General features: G+C 38.5%; 1 protein-coding gene across 6 annotated transcripts in view; it reads right to left on the bottom strand.

The window, feature by feature from the left end:
* The window catches only part of RNF13 (ring finger protein 13), a 166,184-nt gene extending 160,123 nt beyond the window's left edge, over window positions 1-6,061 (bottom strand). Inside the window, exons 1-2 of one of the 6 annotated variants that reach the window (XM_063662336.1) lie at window positions 3,748-6,057; window positions 2,984-3,689 (exon numbers count right to left, since the gene is read on the bottom strand). The gene's annotated coding sequence lies outside the window, so the exon portion shown is untranslated. Of the gene's footprint in view, window positions 1-2,983; window positions 3,690-3,747 lie in introns of those variants that run through there. The other 5 variants (XM_063662338.1, XM_063662340.1, XM_063662339.1 and 2 more) reach the window with 5 other exon arrangements.
* Window positions 6,062-20,098: the final 14,037 nt, after the last annotated feature.

Raw genomic sequence — 20,098 nt, 5'->3', positions numbered from 1 at the left:
AGTGGAGTGAAACATTAGTGCAAGAGATATTTTACAAGAAGTCGTAAAAACAGATTTTAACTGGACAATTCCAACTACTTCATTTACAGGTGAGGAAATGAACTGAGAGGTTAAGATATTTATGCAAAGTCACCTAGCTAATTAGTGGGAATGGTAGGTGACACCCAGACTCCCATAATGTTGATGCTTTCAGCTACAATATAACTTTATTCCTATTCCAACCTTATAGATAAGCCAGGGGATTCTCTTTTTATTTTTATTTTTATTTTATTTTTTTTTTTGAGACAGAGTCGCGCTCTGTTACTGAGGCTGGAGTATAGTGGCGCGATATTGGCTCACTGCAACCTCCGCCTCCCAGGTACAAGCAAATCTCCTGCCTTAAGTAACTGGGATTACATGAGCACGCCACCACGCCTGGCTAATTTCTGTATTTTAGTACAAATGGGGTTTTACCATATTGCCCAGGCTGGCCTCGAACTCTGGCCTCAAGTGATCTGCCCACTTTGGCCTCCCAAAGTGCTGGGATTACAGACGTGAGCCACCGCGCCCAGCCGGATTCTCTTCTTCTCACCCTCCAATCTAGGGGGCACATGGGTCCTTAATACATGCCACATTTAACTGACTCCTTTAATGTTTAAGATCTAGCCTCTGCCTTAACACCTTCTCCCTGTAATAAACATTTGATGAGTACCTACGTTTGTTGAACATTAAACACATCTAAGCCATTCCACTGGGAGGAAGGGGAAAAGGGAGAGACAAATGTGAATAAGAAAGACATGGTCCCTTCCTTCAAATGCTCTGCAAAATTAGTTACAATCTGGTATAGTATTCATTATTACCATCTGCTTAAATAGGTACAAATACACAGTACGAGAAAAATCTAATTACCGTCTATTATGAAAATGCACCTTATTTCTCCCATCAGCAGATAAGCTCCATGAGGGCAAGGATTTTTCTCTTTAGAACAGTGCCTGACATAGAAGGTACTCAACAAATATTTGAGTGAATAAATGCTACAGAAAAACCCCTAAGTAGTAGGATCCAAGTAATGTTTCCAAAAATGGTATGACAAGATATGTAAACTTTCTCATGCTCAACAACATTTTTCTGTTGGTTTACTGAGAACTTGACAGGAAACTGAAAATAGTTGAGATGGATATATTTTACTACTTAATTCAACATCATGCTCTACCCAATTGTACCAAACCCTAGAAAACCTTCCAAGAAAGGAAACCTACAGTCCTTCTATGACTTAGTCCTGAGCCCTTTTTCAAGTACAAAGGGTCTCCAGATGTTTTCCTTTTTTTCTTATAATAGGTTCTGGGATCTCTGTGTTTGCCCCCACTTGTGAAGATAATAATACTGGTAACAAAAACATCTCAATTACTATCTATCATGTACCAGACACTTTTCATATATTAACTCAGTATTTCAAAACAACTGTCAGAATTGGTATTGTCATCAACATGGTTTTACAGAATGGAAAAAATGGTAAGCCTCCTTTGAGTCTCTTCTTCCACAATCCTGGCTATAAGTAAAATACAATCTCATCAGCTGCACCCTGACTTTCATTGTTGCCCCCCATAACAAGCACACAGGCTCTCTGATTCTAAAGGTTTTGCTATTAACCAATTCAAGGTAACAAACACGGGATAATAAAAATAACAAATCTGGAGATGTTCAAATGTTCAACAATTCAACATTCAACGTATGTTTATAAATGCCTGGCATCACACAAAAATCAGACTCTCAAAATTCTTAGGGTAAGAATCCCTAGCCTCCAATTTACTAGCTATTTTTTGAATAAATGGGAGCCTTGCTAGGTCTAAAAATTTTTCCTCCTGATCTCCTGATCTCCCAGGACACGAATCAAAATACACTAAAGGGAAAAATAATGGGTACGCACCTTCAATGCATCTTCATTGAGAAATCTGTACTTGCGAGTAATTTAAGGAGTCACATCACTCTTATGAAACTCTGACCCACAGAGGAGTGGTTACTTTTAGGTCATTTCCTTACCACGTAAGCATTTGTTCTCTTCCCTTTTCACAGAATACGCAGAGCTTCCAGTTTTCATTCTACATTTCCAAATGTCTGAACAACTCCTCAGCTCCAAAAGTAAACTTCCTATCATCCTCTCCTCCTAAATCTCCTTCCACCAAAACCTGTTCTTCATGATAATATCCTTATTTCTGTTAACAACATCACTATCCTCCCAAAAATTTGTCCTAGGCCTATACTCTGGTCAGTTCCCAGTGTCAATGTCATTATAATGTCAACACCTTTCAAATCTATACCTTCACTACAATCATCACTTCTTGCCTCAACTACTATAATTAAACTGCATGGTATTCTTACTTCTAGGCTTCCACTCTTCCATTGGACCTGTTCACAAATTATTATCCATAAAGAGAGTTTCTTCTTAACTAAAAATCATATATAAAATCTTTAGTCTGACATTTAAGAATCTCCATAATCTGTATCCATCTATCTTTACCAGTCTGGTCCTTAAACATATATCCTTACCAAATGTATTCTGCTTTTCCTATCTCTATACCTTTGCTTGGGCAGTGTCCTTATGTGGAACTTCTTTTTTCCACCCTCCTTCAACTGCTAACAATCTTTCAAATGACCTCATCCTCAACGAAAAAAAAAAAAAGGCTAAGGCATATAATTTACTAAACATATACTCCATCTGATTGCTTCACAAATTATCTGAATCCCCACAAAAACAAGTAAGAAAGGAGTCAAGGAAATTGAGGAGGAGCTTCCCCAGGGTCACCAGCAAGTAAGAATCCACAATAGCCCCACAGCATTCCATATTTTTTAATGAAATAAGACACAAAAGAGACAGACGTTCCATAGTCAGAATACCTGTGTTCAAATTCCAGCTACTCCACCAGCTACTTGTGTGAACTCACAAGTTATGTATCTGTGATGCCTTAATTCCCCCACTTCCCACTTAGAAAATGGGATATCACACCTGTAATCCCAGCACTTTGGAAGGCTGAAGCAGGTGGATGACTTGAACCCTGGAGTTTCATACCAGACTGAGCAACATAACGAGACCTTGTCTCTACAAAAAAAAAAAAAAAAAAATTTAATTAGCCAGGCATGGGGGTGTATGACTGTAGCCCCAGCTACTTGCCGGGCTAAGATAGGAGGATCCCTTGAGGGTGCAGTGAGCCACAATCGCTCCAGCCTGGGCAACAGAGCAAGACCCTGTCCCAAAAAAAATAAAAACAAAAAGGAAACAATTTACTATCTACCACATCAATGACTGTAAGAACCACCTGAGATATTATAAAGCACTTAGAATTGTATTTGGCTCATAGTAACCAATCAATATTAGCTACATTACTGTTTTGTTGTTATTGATATACTATGCTATATAAACTTTGACAATACCAATCATATGCTGTGTTGTTCCCAAATCAACTTTTGTGTAATGTAAAAGATTCATAAAAGTTTAATATTTTACTTTTATATATGCTCAATAGATATCTATAGAATACCTACATTTTTAAACAATGACTCACCAGTACGCTTTATTAAAAGGAATTTGCTTCTAATTTTGTTTCCTCTTTTGGGAAAAGTAACAATGCTTACCAACTTTCTTCCCCTTTTTATGTCATCTGAAACTATCATATGCAATGCCATATGGTAAACATGACAAATGGTGCAAAACACTGGAGCCCTAACTTAAATTTCAACTTAAACACTAGGGCTTAAGTTGAAAGCCCTAACTTAAATTTTGACTGAAACTCATTTGCCTCCTGCTAAACATCATTAATTCCCAGATTTAAAAATATTGTTATTTAAATGCCAACCATTTTTAGGTCACACCTACATGAAGTAAGCAAAACATACCATGACAGTTGACCAAACTATTTCATTTCATACACCTCTTATGGCAAGAACTATAAGGCATAAAATGCCTTCCTAGCCAACTTAACTCAAAGACATAAATCTATCCCTTTAGTCATACCCTCAGTCCTACCCTCACTTAGCTAAAGTTAGTGCCTGTAAAAGTTCTGATAAATCTACGTTATTCTGGGATGCAGAAAAATATTAAGGGAAGAAAGCTGAATGCTAGCAACAATTTATGCCCCTCTAAAATTATTGAGAAAATTAGCTTTATACAAGCATAGATGAGAACTTATGCCAAACCCTTCAGTATTATACCTCTCAAACCAAGATTTTGTCTATGATTTGCATTACACATACAGACAAGATGTAAAGCTGCCTAGCTTCAAACAAAGGCAGAGGTTAAAAAAAAAAAAACTAACAAAACAGTTCTCATTCCCTACATAGAGAAAAATAACTGTGCTTCTCTCCAACGGTTTCCAACAAAACAAAACAAAAATGTATGTAATAGACAAATTTTGTTTCATTTAATCCTCATAACAACTCATTTCTTATTTACGGAAAAAGTCACAGAATTAGTAAATGGCAGAGCTGAACCCAGCTTGACTCCCAAATTTGGAATCTAGTATTTTGAAACATTTGTTTTTGCCATAATCCATAACACACGTTACATTTCCATCTTCCTCTTGACACACACATATTGTTAAAAACCGAAACAAAAGCTTCTTGCCATAATATTTACTTTTATTCCATACAATGTCCTCTGGTATTTTTTTCTTTCTTTTTAATGCTTATGTCAATGTACTAAATTGATTCTAAAATCTATTAATGAATCCTTATGGGCCCTGCACTACAGCACTGCACTACACTTCTTACCTCCTGTTTAAAGTTCTTTTTAATTGCTACCACTGTCTAGTTTTGTTACTTCGAGATGGAGCTAATGTCCACCCATTAAAAAACTGTGCTTAAATAGAATAAACCCTTGAAAGCCCTAACTTAAATCTTGAATTGATCTGTTTCTCCACAAGAACTCTTTGAAGGCACAGCCACCTTACTTATTTATATTGTATCAAAAACTGCAGATGTTCTCCTTGGAGAACAACACATCATTGTTGAAAGGAATGCATCAGTTTTCACTGTTCCTGCTGCATCACTGACGAACAGTAATAGCTGGGCAGGATTGGGGCAACAAGAGAGGACCCAAGCAGCTGCCCACGGTTCTGAAACTGACGATGAAACGACAGTTTTGGAAATTTACTATTTACTATTGTCAGATTAGGACAAAATAGAGGAATTTACCAGACACTGGCAGAGAAAACTGAGTGGCTGCCACCAAAGTTGCATGAGTGCTTCCGGGATACTACTGTTTGGCTTCGATGTCTGCCCACTCTCTTTCTCTCTGGGACAAAGTTCTTTAATAAGTGCAAGTCAAGTCAAGTCAAGCATACAGGCAGAGCTGCTGACTGACCGTAGTATCTGGCCTTAGCAGGGGTTAAGTCCCAAACCTGCAATCTGAGCTTCCAGGGAAAGAAAAAGGGGGTGGGGGTAAAAGAGAGGAAGTGACTGCCCTCCTTCTATTCAAAGACAAAACAGCCCCCTCAATTAAAGTCAAGCGATTTGCCGGAGGACGTTGCGGCAGGTGCTTGACCAAGAAAAGCGTTCCAAACATGTTTTCCAGGCAGGCTCTTGCAGCCTCAAGGGAATGAAAGAAGCAAAACCAGTAACTCAACTTTGGACACACACAAACTCGCGGAACGAGAGTGCAGGGGAGACTCGGTCCCCCGAGGGCAAGGCTATTTTATTCCTTTTGCAAAAAGCCTAATTCACTTCTCGCCCAGCTCTAGAGGAGCAGCAAAGACCTCAGCAGCAGGGCCGACTCCGAGCTCGAGGGCCAACAAGCGGGGTATGTTCTCTAGGCCGCTCGATAACCCGCTGCCCGGCTGCCGCGAAGCCGGACAGGGTCTTACCTTGAAGTCCGGCCCCCGCAACACAAACAGTCTCGCCAGCCGCGTCGCTGCGGGAGAAGTCCCTACCCCGACTTCATGACTGAATATCCGCACCGACTCCCACAGCCCGGAGTAGGTGCAGGGACGACAACACCGAGGCGAAGCGGAAGTCTCTCCCCACACGCCTCATTGGTCCGCACCCAAAGGCACAGAAAACCTATTGGGCAACATGGTTGCCTGTTAAGGCTCTTTCCCACTCTCACGCGGAGTCTCGCTACTTGCTCTAGCCCGGCTGGGAGAAATGCCCAGTTTGCGAGTCTCGTTCTTGGCCGCGTGATCAGTCTTCCCTGGAAGGGAAGAGCAGGGTGGGGCAGGCGTCTGCGGAACTGGAGCGCGGCTGAAGAAGCTGCTCTTGGCAGAGGAAGGGGCAGGCTGGCAAAGTGGATTGGCTGTGGGCGCCTGCCGCTAACCATGTGCCCCTAGAAACGGAGACCGTAGGGTCTGGAGGGCGCGGGACCGAGCGGGTAGGGCCGGTCGGTCTGATCCGCTCCGGCTGTTGGGACAGAGTAGCCCAAGATCCGGCTGCCAGGCTGCTCCCGGGCGGGCCTGGCCCTGGCGCTGACGCGTCTCTTCCCTGCACACTATACTCACCCGACCTACTAAAGAGGCGAGGGCAAGGCCTCATCCGCCCGCTTTCCGTACCGTGCCCAGTCTGAGATCAAGGTGGGTGGGGACCGTGGCCACACCTTAAAGTAGGGCTCAAATTGTTAGAGATGCGAGCGGCCCGAGGTCTGAACGCCAGTCCCCTGAGGCCTGGCTCAGATCCGCGCTGGCATCAGCACTCTGGGCCTGACACGCGCCATCCCCGGGGCTTAGCAAAAGTCAAACCATGTGATTCAGGCCCTAGGTCAGCCTTTTAAAATCCTTGCCTCCTTTTTATGAACCAAAAATCTCCTCCCCTGCCGCCCTTCTGATAACCCTTCCTTTCTGGTTGTCTCAATCTTAAACCAGTCGAAACTTAAATTACCGGATTGTACCATCCACATTGATTAATCATTGCCAACTGGCCACCTTACAAAAGCAGTGCGATTTAGTGCAAATATTACAGAGTCCTGAACAAAATGTCAGGAGACATAGAATCAGGCACTACTTCTGCTTCAAATAATAAGGCACCTTTAATAAGGCCTTTACAGGCTTCAACTCCTTCAACATCATCTTTTAAAAATGGTGGCGAGGAGGCTATCACACAGAGTATTAGTAGAATACCATTGTATGTAACTTGTAATTTTGATTGCTTGAAGAGCCCTGAGTAGGTGGGACACAGCAATGGGGGAAAGACTCTTTCCTTATTGTGTATCCTTTTGTGCCTTTTGAATTTTGAACCTTGTAAATACTACCTACTCAAATAAAATTCAAATACAAGAAATTTAAAATCAAATTTTAAAAAATTAAATAAAAGCTATCAAAGGTACTTTCCTCTTCTGTGTATCCTGTGAGTATTCTATGTAGTCTTAACTTTTCATTGGTTGTGAAGATATTCAATACTTAAATCACAATTCTGCCTTTAAGAAAGTCATAAATAAAAGTCAGCATTGGGAATATTACTAAGAAGACTAGTTAATTAGTATAAACACATTTATAATATATCTATAAGCATTTTTTCATTAAATTATCCCAAATTGGTATATTAAGTCAGATTTCTTGCATAACATCAAAATAAATTTTTTTAGGCCGGGTGCAGTGGCTCATGCCTGTAATCCCAGCACTTTGGGAGGCCGAGTCAGGCAGATCACTTGAGGTCAGGAGTTCAAGACCAGACTGGCCAACATGGTGAAACCTCGTCTCTACTAAAAATACAAAATTAGCCGGGCATTGTGGTGCACACCTGTAATCCCAGCTACTTGGGAAGCTGAGGCAGGAGAAATGCTTGAACATGGGAGGCAGAGGTTACAGTGAGCTGAGATCCCACCACTGCACTCCAGCATAGGCAACAGAGCAAGATTCCATCTCCAAAAAAAAAAATTAAGTCCACAGAGAGGAGCTTTGGGTTTTGTTGTTGTTGTTTTATTTTTATTTATTTTAGAGACAAGGTCTCACTCTGTTGCCCAGGCTGGAGTGCAGTGGTGAGATCATGTCTCACTGCAGCCCAGAACTCCTGGGCTCAAGTAATCCTCCCACCTCAGCCCCTGGAGTAGCTAGGATTACAGGCATGTGCCACCAGGCCTGGCTAATTTTTTTATTTTTTGTAGCCATAGAGTCCGGCTATGTTGCCCAGGCAGGTCTCAAACTCCTGGCCTCAAAGGATCCTCTTGCCTCAGTCTCCCGAAGTGCTAGGATTACAGGCATGAGTCACCACGCTCAGCCAAAGACCTTTGCTTATTCCTTAAAGGCACCTTGAGTACAGAATATTTTACTTCTGGTTTCAACCTGCTCTTCAAATAACAATAGGTATAGTTCTCTCAGCTATGAACAAGGTAATGTGTCATTTGTACTGCATTTAGGCTACACTCTGCAAAAACATTTACTCTCCCAACCTGTGCTGAAAAAGGTAAATTGGAAAAAAATATATTGGAAAAATGTATTAATTTTTCTAAAGCAGATTAGACAGTAAGATTGACAGATATCGTAATTACAATTTTCAAGAACATGAAGGGTTAATAAGGCACATGATACTAATATACCACCAATTATCTTTTTAAAAAACAAAATGTGCTTTTAGGGTGTTGTATCTAACAGGTTTTTTTTTTTAAACCTTCCTAAAAAGTACAAACAGCATGTAAAAGTAATTGTAGAATCTCCTACTTCCAAAATATTGTAAGGCAACAACAACAAAAAAAGAGAGATACCCAATTATGTAACTGTCTGAAATGGCTTAGAAATAGTTCTCCCTAAATACCAGAAAGAATGCAGGCGGTCTCCTTAAGCACAGAGATTAATCAGAAACCTTAAACAATTCTATATATTATCATATTTAGAAACAGAAAAAAAAGGTAATTTTAGAATCAGAAAAAAAGTTATTTTCATTTTGAAAACAAAATAAAATTATTACTATTAAAAGAAAGAATAAGATCCATAAAGAATTTATATATGTATGGAATAAGCAATTTTGAAAAGTACCAAACAGAATTTCTACAAATAGCATCAGGGAACTTTTAGCCAAAGATTCTAAAAGATTCTCATTTCTTTGCCAAGTTCCAAATTAATGAATGGGTTCATTAAGATAAAAAGTGAAAAGTTCAGAACCTAAGGAGATACATATCAGTCAGAGGGTTTTTCAACAAAGTTTAACCAAATTTATTTTCAAGGAGTTGAGAAAGATCAGACAAAAAGAGGTATGCTTAATATTCAATGCCTTCACAAATTTACAAGAAAAAAACAAACAACCCCATAAAAAAGTGGGCGAAGGACATGAACAGACACTTCTCAAAAGAAGACATTTATGCAGCCAAAAAACACATGAAAAAATGCTCACCGTCACTGGCCATCAGAGAAATGCAAATCAAAACCACAATGAGATACCATCTCACACCAGTTAGAATGGCAATCATTAAAAAGTCAGGAAACAGGTGCTGGAGAGGATGTGGAGAAATAGGAACACTTTTACACTGTTGGTGGGACTGTAAACTAGTTCAACCCTTGTGGAAGTCAGTGTGGCGATTCCTCAGGGATCTAGAACTAGAAATTCCATTCGACCCAGCCATCCCATTACTGGGTATATACCCAAAGGACTATAAATCATGCTGCTATAAAGACACATGCACACGTATGTTTATTGCGGCATTATTCACAATAGCAAAGACTTGGAACCAACCCAAATGTCCAACAATGATAGACTGGATTAAGAAAATGTGGCACATATACACCATGGAATACTATGCAGCCATAAAAAATGATGAGTTCACGTCCTTTGTAGGGACATGGATGAAATTGGAAATCATCATTCTCAGTAAACTATCGCAAGAACAAAAAACCAAACACTGCATATTCTCACTCATAGGTGGGAATTGAACAATGAGAACACATGGACACAGGAAGGGGAACATCACACTCTGGGGACTGTTGTGGGGTGGGGGGAGGGGGGAGGGATAGCATTGGGAGATATACCTAATGCTAGATGACGAGTTGGTGGGTGCAGCGCACCAGCATGGCACATGTATACATATGTAACTTACCTGCACATTGCGCACATGTACCATAAAACCTAAAGTATAATAATAATAATAATAATAATAATAAAAGAAAAAAAAAAAAGATTAAAAAAAAAAAAAAAAAAAAAATTCAATGCCTTAAAAATGATCTAGTCATTGTTTTATGTGGGATGAGTTACTTCTCTCTATATATCTAAGATGACTAACATGCAAATTCAGCTTTTCCTTTGGGCACTGAGAACCAGTTTTCTCCTCTGTTTGCTAACAAAGGAATTACAAAATAAGCATGCAAAGTCATATGACATAATGCAATATAAAGATGGAAGAAGTCATTGGGGTGTGAACTGATACAATCACATTAGCAAACAATTTGAAATTGTCTAGGGAGGGTGAAAAAGAAAATTTTCTATGACATAGCAATTCAATCCAAGGAATATACCCTAAAGAAACACAAAATAAATTCATATTTAAGCACATTGTAGTAAAATTTAAAGAGGATCAAAGAAAAATAAAAGGTTTTAAACAAACAAAAAAGATAAAACACTTACAAAGGAGTGACAGCTGATAGCTGAGTTTTTTTTTTTTTTTTTGAGATGGAGTCTCGCTCTGTCGCCCAGGCTGGAGTGCAGTGATGCGATCTCGGCTCATTGCAAGCTCTGCCTCCCAGCTTCATGCCATTCTCCTGCCTCAGCCTCCTGAGTAGCTGGGACTACAGGCGCCCGCCACCATGCCTGGCTAATTTTTTGTATTTTTAGTAGAGACGGGGTTTCACCGTGTTAGCCAGGATGGTCTCGATCTCCTGACCTCGTGATTCGCCTGCCTCAGCCTCCCAAAGTGCTGGGATTACAGGCGTGAGCCACCGCACCTGGCCCGGACTTCTTAGTAGCTACAAAAGAAACTAAAAGTCAGTGAAATAATATCTTCAAATGCTAAAATAAAATAGTTACAACTGTCAATTTAGAATTATATGCCTAGTTAAGCTATCATTTAAGAGTGAGGGCAAAATAAAGACATTTTTAGGGAAAATCAGCTTTTACCACTAACAGACTTCTACTAACAGAACTTGTAAAGAATATCTTCAGAAAAATGAAAATCAAACCCAGAAAAAAGAGATGCAAAAAAAAGTATGGAGACCAAAGATATCGAGTATGATTTCCAAACCAGTAGACATAAAAAGGGAATAAAGAAAACAATATGCAATATAAAGCAGAAAAGGAGAGATGGGAAGAAGCAAATAAAATATATTTTAAATGGCAAATTCAAAATGAGATGGAATAAGTGACATCAGCAAGATGGTGAAATAAGAACTCTTTACTGTCATCGCCCTGCAGAAGCATCCATTTTGAAAACTACCTCCAGATGAGAGTACCTTTGTGGAAGTCCAGGAGTCCAGTGGAGAAGTTCCAGCACACTGTTGGAGTTTTTTGAGGCCAGGAGTTTGAGACCAGCCTGGCCAACATGATGAAACCCTGTCTCTACTAAAAACACAAAAAAATTAGCTGGCTGTAGTGATGCACACCTGTAATCCCAGCTGTTCAGGAGGCTGAGGCAGGAGAATCGCTTGAACCCAGGAGGCAGGGGTTTCAGTGGGCCAAGATAGTGCCACTGCACTCCAGCCTGGGGGACACAGCAAGACTGTGTCTCAAAAATAAAATAAAAAATAAAAATTTTCAGAACAGATAAATTGAAGTGGCTAAGAATAGTTTTGCTTTTCCTGCATCACTGCGTCCACTAGGTGGCAGAGCTCAGTGCCAAGAGAGACCGCCCTTGGCCAGCGATTTCTCCCACGGGAAAAGTGAGAGCTTAGTGAGTGAGCGCATGTCTCTCCCAGCCATGTGGAACACTGTCCATGAGACCCATAGCCAAAAACAACTATCAAAATGGCAATAGTAAGTCCTTACCTATCAATAATTACTTTGAATGGGAAATGGATTTAATTCTCCAATCAAGACATAGAGTAGCTGAATGGATTTTAAAAAAAACGAACAGAGACCCAGTTACATGCTCCCTATAATAAACTCACATCAGCTTTAGGGACATACACAGGCTTAAAGTGTGGAGATGGAAAAAGATATTCCATGCAAATAAAAAACAGAAAAAGAGTAGAGATTACTACTCTTGTATCACACAAAATAAACTTTAAGTGAAAAGCCGTAAAAAGAAACAAATAAGCATTATATAATGTTTAACAAAAAAAAAAAAGTCAATTCATTGAGAGGCTGTAAGAGGCCGGGCGCGGTGGCTCACACCTGTAATCCCAGCACTTTGGGAGGCCGAGGTGGGCAGATCACTTGAGGTCAGGAGTTTGAGATGAGCCTGACCAACATGGGGAAACCCCGTCTCTACCAAAAATAGAAAAATTAGCCCGGTGAGGTAGCGTGCATCTGTAGTCCCAGCTACTCAGGAGGCTGAGGCAGGAGAACTGCTTGAACCCGGGAGGCAGAGGTTGCAGTGAGCTGAGATTGTACCACTGCTCTCCAGCCTGGGAGACAGAGACTTTGTCTCAAAAAAAAAAAAAAAAAAAAAAAAAGAATAAAAGAAAAAGAAAAAAAAAAAAAAAGAAGCTATAAGAATTGTAAATATATGTTCCCAGGGGAGAAACAGTAATAGAACAACAAAAGGAGACTTCAGTACCCCACTTTCAACAATGGATAGATCATCCAGACCAAAAATCAATAAGGAAATAGTAGATTTGGACTACACTTTAGGCCAACTGGACCTAACGCACATATATAGAACATTTTATCCAACAGCAACAGAATATACATTCTTCTTAAGTACACGTGGAACATTCTCCACAATTGATCATGTTAGGCCACAGATTGAAATCATACCAAGTATCTTTTCTTGACACAATGGCATGAAACTAGAAATCAATGAGGAGGAAAACTTGTGGAAATTAAACAACATACTCCTGAACAAGCAATGGGTCAAAAAAACCAATCAAAAGGAAAATAAGGAGACATCTTAAGATAACTAAAAATGGAAACACAACATACTAAAATACATGGAATGCAGCAAAAGAGAGTCTAAAAGTAAATTTTATAGTGATAAACACCTACATAAAGAAAACATAAAGATCTCAAATAAACAACCTAACATTATACCTCAAGGAACTAGAAAAAGAACAAAGCCAAGTGTTACTAAAAAGAAAGAAATAACAAAGATCTGAACAAAAATAAATCAATAGACACTAGAAAAGCAATAGAAAAGATCAATGAAACTCAGGGATTTTTTTCTGAAAAAATAACAAAATTGACAAACCTTAGCTAGACTAAGAAAAAAAGAAAGATAAAATCAGACATGAAAGAGAAGAGATTATAATTGATACCACAGAAATACAAAGCAGCCTAATAGAATACTATGAACAATTATAAGTCAACAAATTGTATAACCTAGAAGAAATGCATAAATTCCTAGAAATATACAACCAAGACTGAATCATGAAGAAACAGAAAATCTAAACAGACCAATAATGAGGAAGGTGATTGAATCAGTAATCATAAATCTCTCATGACTTAATTAAACTAGAAAGCCACTGCACAGCAAAAGAAATAATCAACAGAATGAAGAGACAACCTGTTGAATGGGAGAAAATATTTGCAAACTGTCCAACAGGGGACTAATATCCAGAATATACAAGGAACTCAATAGGAAAAAAAGAAAAAAACAAATAACTCCGTTAAACAGTGAGCAAGAGACACAAATAGATACTTCTCAAAAGAAGACATAAAAACAGCCAAAACGTTTATAAAAAAACGCTCAGCACCACTAATCATCAGGGAAATGAAAATCAAAACCACAATGAGATATCATCTTACCTCAGTCAAAATGGAAATTGTTAAAAAGACAAAAAATAACAATTGTTAGTGGGCATGTGGAGAAAAGGGAACTCTTATATACTCTTGGTGAGAATGTAAACTTTCATAGCCACTATAGAAAACAGTATGGAGATTTCTCAAAAAAACTAAAAGTTTGATCCAGCAATTTCACTGCTGAGTATCGACCCAAAGGAAAATATATCATTATAACAAAGGGATACCTGAACTTGTATGTTTATTGTAACACTATTCACAATACCAAAGATTTGGAATCAACCTAAGTGCCCAACAATGGATGAATGGATAAAGAAAATATGTATACACAGTGGAATACTATTCAGTCATTCAAAACAATGAAATCATATCATTTGTAACAAAATGGATGAAACAGGAAGTCATTATCTTAAGTGAAATAAGCCAGGCACAGAAGAACAAATATCGCAAGTTCTCACTTATATGAAGGAGATGAAATATCTGGACACATGGAGGTAGAGTGTAAAACCAGATCAAAGAGACTGGGAAGGATGAGTAGAGTAGGAAAGGAGGAGGTTAAAGAGAAGTGGGTTAAAGAGTACAAACATACGGTAAGATAGAAGAAATAAATTCAATGTTTGATTGCAGAGTAGGATAACTATACTTAACAAAAATGTATCATACTTTGGTGACAGACACCCTTAATACCCTGACTTCATCACTGCACATTACACACATGTAATAAAATAGCTCATGTACCCTACACATTTGCACACATAAGAAAAAAATCCCATCAAAGAAAAGCCGAGGACCTGACTTCACTGGTGAATTCTACCAGACATTTAAAGAAGAATAAATACCAATCCTTCTCAAATTTTTCCAAAAAATAGAAAGGCAGGGAATACTTCCAAACTTATTTTATGAGGCCAGTCTCACCTTGATATCAAAGCCAGAGAAAGACATTACAAGAAAAGAAAATTACAGAATAATATTCCTGATTAACATGGATGCAAAAATCCTCAACAAAATACTAGCAAACCAAATTCAACAGCATATTAAAAGAACCATACACCACAATCAAGTGGGATTTATCCCTAGATGCAAGGATGATTCAATATAAGCAAATCAATAAATGTGATACACTACATTAAAAGAATGAAGGCAGGTAGCGTGGTGCCTCCAGCTTTGTTCTTTTGGCTTAGGATTGACTTGGCAATGTGTGCTCTTTTTTGGTTCCATATGAACTTTAAACTAATTTTTTCCAATTCTGTGAAGAAAGTCATTGGTAGCTTGATGGGGATGGCATTGAATCTATAAATTACCTTGGGCAGTATGGCCATTTTCACGATATTGATTCTTCCTACCCATGAGCATGGAATGTTCTTCCATTTGTTTGTATCCTCTTTTATTTCATTGAGCAGTTGTTTGTAGTTCTCCTTGAAGAGGTCCTTCACATCCCTTGTAAGTTGGATTCCTAGGTATTTTATTCTCTTTGAAGCAATTGTGAATGGGAGTTCACTCATGATTTGGCTCTCTGTTTGTCTGTTATTGGTGTATAAGAATGCTTGTGATTTTTGCACATTGATTTTATATCCTGAGACTTTGCTGAAGTTGCTTACCAGCTTAAGGAGATTTTGGGCTGAGACGATGGGGTTTTCTAGATATACAATCATGTCATCTGCAAACAGGGACAATTTGACTTCCTCTTTTCCTAATTGGATGCCCTTTATTTCCTTCTCCTGCCTGATTGCCCTAGCCAGAGTAACCAAAACAGCATGGTACTGGTACCAAAACAGAGATATTGACCAATGGAACAGAACAGAGCCCTCAGAAATAATGCCACATATCTACAACCGTCTGATCTTTGGCAAACCTGACAAAAACAAGCAATGGGGAAAGGATTCCCTATTTAATAAATGATGCTGGGAAAACTGGCTAGCCATATGTAGAAAGCTGAAACTGGATCCCTTCCTTACACCTTATACAAAAATTAATTCAAGATGGACTAAAGACTTACATGTTAGGCCTAAAACCATAAAAAACCCTAGAAGAAAACCTAGGCAATACCATTCAAGACATAGGCATGGGCAAGGACTTCATGTCTAAAACACCAAAAGCAATGGCAATAAAAGCCAAAATTGACAAATGGGATCTAATTAAGCTAAAGAGCTTCTGCACAGCAAAAGAAACCACCATCAGAGTGAACAGGCAACCTACAGAATGGGAGAAAATTTTTGCAATCTACTCGTCTGACAAAGGGCTAATATCCAGAATCTACAATGAACTCAAACAAATTTACAAGAAAAAAACAAACAACCCCATCACAAAGTGGGCAAAGGATATGAACAGACACTTCTCAAAAGAAGACATTTATGCAGCCAAAAAACACATGAAAAAATGCTCATCATCACTGGCCGTCAGAGAAATGCAAATCAAAACCACAATGAGATACCATCTCACACCAGTTAGAATGGCAATCATTAAAAAGTCAGGAAACAACAGGTGCTGGAGAGGATGTGGAGAAATAGGAACACTTTTACACTGTTGGTGGGACTGTAAACTAGTTCAACCATTGTGGAAGTCAGTGTGGCAATTCCTCAGGGATCTAGGTCTAGAAATACCATTTGACCCAGCCATCCCATTACTGGGTATATAGCCAAAGGTTTATAAATCATGCTGCTATAAAGACATATGCACATGTATGTTTATTGTGGCACTATTCACAATAGCAAAGACTTGGAACCAACCCAAATGTCCAACAATGATAGACTGGATTAAGAAAATGTGGCACATATACACCATGGAATACTATGCAGCCATAAAAAATGATGAGTTCATGTCCTTTGTAGGGACATGGATGAAGCTGGAAACCATCATTCTCAGCAAATTATCGCAAGGACAAAAAACCAAACACCACATGTTCTCACTCACAGGTGGGAATTGAACAATGAGAACACATGGACACAGGAAGGGGAACATCACACACCAGGGACTGTTGTGGGGTGGGGGGAGGGGGGACGGATAGCATTAGGAGATATACCTAATGCTAAATGACGAGTTAATGGGTGCAGCACACCAACATGGCACATGTATACATATGTAACAAACCTGCAGTATGTGCACATGTACCCTAAAACTTAAAGTATAATAATAATAAAATAAAAAAAGAAAACCATAAAAAATAGAATAAAAAAATGAAGGACAAAAATCATATGATCATCCCAATTGATACAGAAAAAATCATTTAACAAAATTCAATATCCTTTTATGATTAACAAATCCACTCTCGACAAATGTCGAGTATATTACCTCCATTACAAACGGAAGTAATATACTTCAATACAATATAAAGATCATATGTGGCCAGCCCACAGCAACATCAAACTCAAGGGTGAAAAACCGAAAGCTTTTCCTCTAAAACAAGAACAAGACAAGGATGCCCACTGATATGGTTTGGCTCTGTGTCCCCACCCAAATCTCATCTTGAATTGTACTCCCATAATTGCCACATATTGTGGGAGGGACCCGGTGGGAGACAATTTGAATAATGGGGGCAGTTTCCCCCATATTGTTCTCATGATAGTAAATAAATCTCATGAAATCTGATGGTTTTATCAGGGATTTCTGCTTTTGCATCTTCCCCATTTTTCTCTTGCCACTGCCATGTAAGAAGTGTCTTTTGCCTCCCTCCATGATTCTGAGGCCTACCTAGCCACATGGAACTGTAAGTCCAATTAAACCTGTTTTTCTTCCCAGTCTCAGGTGTGTCTTTATCAGCAGCATGTAAACCGACTAATAACCCACTCTCACCAATTATTTTCAATATATAATACTGGAAGTCCTAGTCAGAATAACTAGGCAATAAAATGAAATCTAAGACATACAAATTGGAAGGGAAGAAGTAAAATTGTCTTTGCAGATGATATGATCTTACACATAGAAAACTCTAAAAACTACATCAAGAAACTGTTAGAACTAATAAATGAATTCAGTAAAGTTGCAGAATACAACATGAACATTTAAACGTTTTGTAGGATTTGTATACATTAACAATAAACTATCCAAGAAAAAAATTAAAAAATAATTCAATTTATTATAGTATCAAAAAGAATAAAATACTTAGAAAAGAATTTAACCAAGGAGGTAATAAAAGATCTGTACACTGGGATTAAGTGCAGTGTCTCATGCCTGTAATCCCATCACTTTGAGAGGCACTTTGATCATTTACAGGCAGCCTCCTTTGCACCTTTCAAATAAAACTACTATACTAAATAAATATATTTAAAGATAGTCTTTAGCATACGTCAAGCAGGTTTTGAGAATCCTTGGCTCCTGCCTCACAGTTTTTTCCACATGGAACCCTTACAATGGTATCTCAAATGCCTACATTAATTCTTTTCTTTGGATCCAGAAAAAAGAAAGATTTCAAAGATTTAATTGTCAGCTATCGCCACCTCATATTTGATCAATTCTCACCCCTGATCCCAACACTCTTCCGCAGACTGCATGACCAAACACATTCTTAAGGCAGAGAAGGAAAATCCACAGAATGGGGAATACTGAACAAAAATGAGAACACAGAAGATCAGAGAAGGCACCGTCCTTATCTGTGGGGCTTCGATGAATATTTAAGAGCTTTCTCTACAATTTAAACACAAGATAGGGGATGTGATAGCAGAAAGGAGACTGCTAAGCATGAGGTGTTTCATTCTACTAAATGGGACAGTGGTTAAAGTTATAATTTAATTTACAAGTCCTGCACTGATATAAAACATTCCAACTAACACAATGGTACATAGTACTTCAATTAGCCTACTGTTTGTTCGATTTTAGTTGACAATAAACTGTTTTATAACTGCTATTTTCCTAAATACTGCTTATTTTCCGAATTGTAGATTTCTTTCCTGTTTACTGCTTGTTATTTCCTATATCAAGCATGAGTTTATTCTGGCTATCAATTGCACAATTTCACTTCCTTGAAAGAGTCTTTGCATCTAGTGATGAGCTCTAATGTCTGGAAATTCTCCCAGCTTCCATCTTGGTTATAGTTAAGTCTTTATTGATCTTAGCAATTTAATGAGATGCATCTGCCCCTAGTTTTTTCACTTCCAAAAATAAAGACATGAGGGAACTGTTCAATTGCATTTGCCATGTGTTTAGATGATCCAATTAAAGACACTAGGTATATCAGATAATAGTAATAACCAAATAATGCAAGATTAAAACCACTGTTTTGTGAAACTATTTTTAGGTGAATTTTAAAGGACAATATTCTTTTGCTTTTCTTTGTATTAAATTGGGAGGCAGCTGGGACAAAAATTCTTTCTCTTTACAATTACTTTTTTAAAAGCTCCATATAACTTCTAGTTCCTTGCTATTCAAAGTACAGTCCAGGGAGGCCGGGCACGGTGGCTCAAGCCTGTAACCCCAGCACTTCGGGAAGCCAAAGCAGGCGGATCACTTGAGGTCAGGAATTCAAGACCGGCCTGGCCAACATGGCAAAACTCTGTTCGTACTAAAAATACAGAAATTAGCCAGGCATGGTGGTGTGCGTCTGTGTTCCCAGCTACTTGGGAGGCTGAGGCAGGAGAATTGTTTGAACCCAGGAGGTGGAGGTTGCAGTAAGCTGAGATGGTGCCACTGTACTCCAGCCTGTGCGACAGAGCGAGACTTCACCTCAAAAAACAACAACAACAAAAACAAACAAATAACAAAACAAAGTATGGTCCAGGGAGTTTGTTAAATTGAAAATCCCAGGTCCCACTCTAGAACTTCTCAGTGAGAAACAACATATAAAAAGGATCACCAGATGATTCAAATGCATATTTATGCTTTCTTAGATGGAAAGAAAGAACAAAACTCAATGACAAATTTTAAAAGTCACAATAATAAAAGCATAGTTAGATATTAAAAATAGATACTATCAATTCTTTCTCAACACATCAGCATTGACATTTTAATACCAAAGCAGATACTTCTAAGGTAAATAGTATCATAAAGGACCACCAATCATTCAGCATTGATTTACAATACTATTTACCATGTAACATAAAATTCTTCTTGTTATTCTGTACATATCAATAACATGTATGGCATGTATCAATATGTCATAAATCAGAAAATATTTTAAAATCAATATAAGCATGTAATTATTTCAAAGCTTTATATATATATATATATAAAGTATATATATATATACTTTAAGTTCTGGGATACATGTGCAGAATGTTCAGGTTTGTTACATAGGTATACACGTGCCATGGTGGTTTGCTGCACCCATCAACCCATCATCTACATTAGGTATTTCTCCTAGTGCTATCCCTCCCCCAACTATCTCCTAATG

Source organism: Pongo pygmaeus, chromosome 2 (genome assembly GCF_028885625.2).
Source record: "Pongo pygmaeus isolate AG05252 chromosome 2, NHGRI_mPonPyg2-v2.0_pri, whole genome shotgun sequence".
In the NCBI taxonomy this organism is placed as follows: domain Eukaryota; kingdom Metazoa; phylum Chordata; class Mammalia; order Primates; family Hominidae; genus Pongo; species Pongo pygmaeus.
This window is presented reverse-complemented; position numbering and strand designations above follow the sequence as displayed.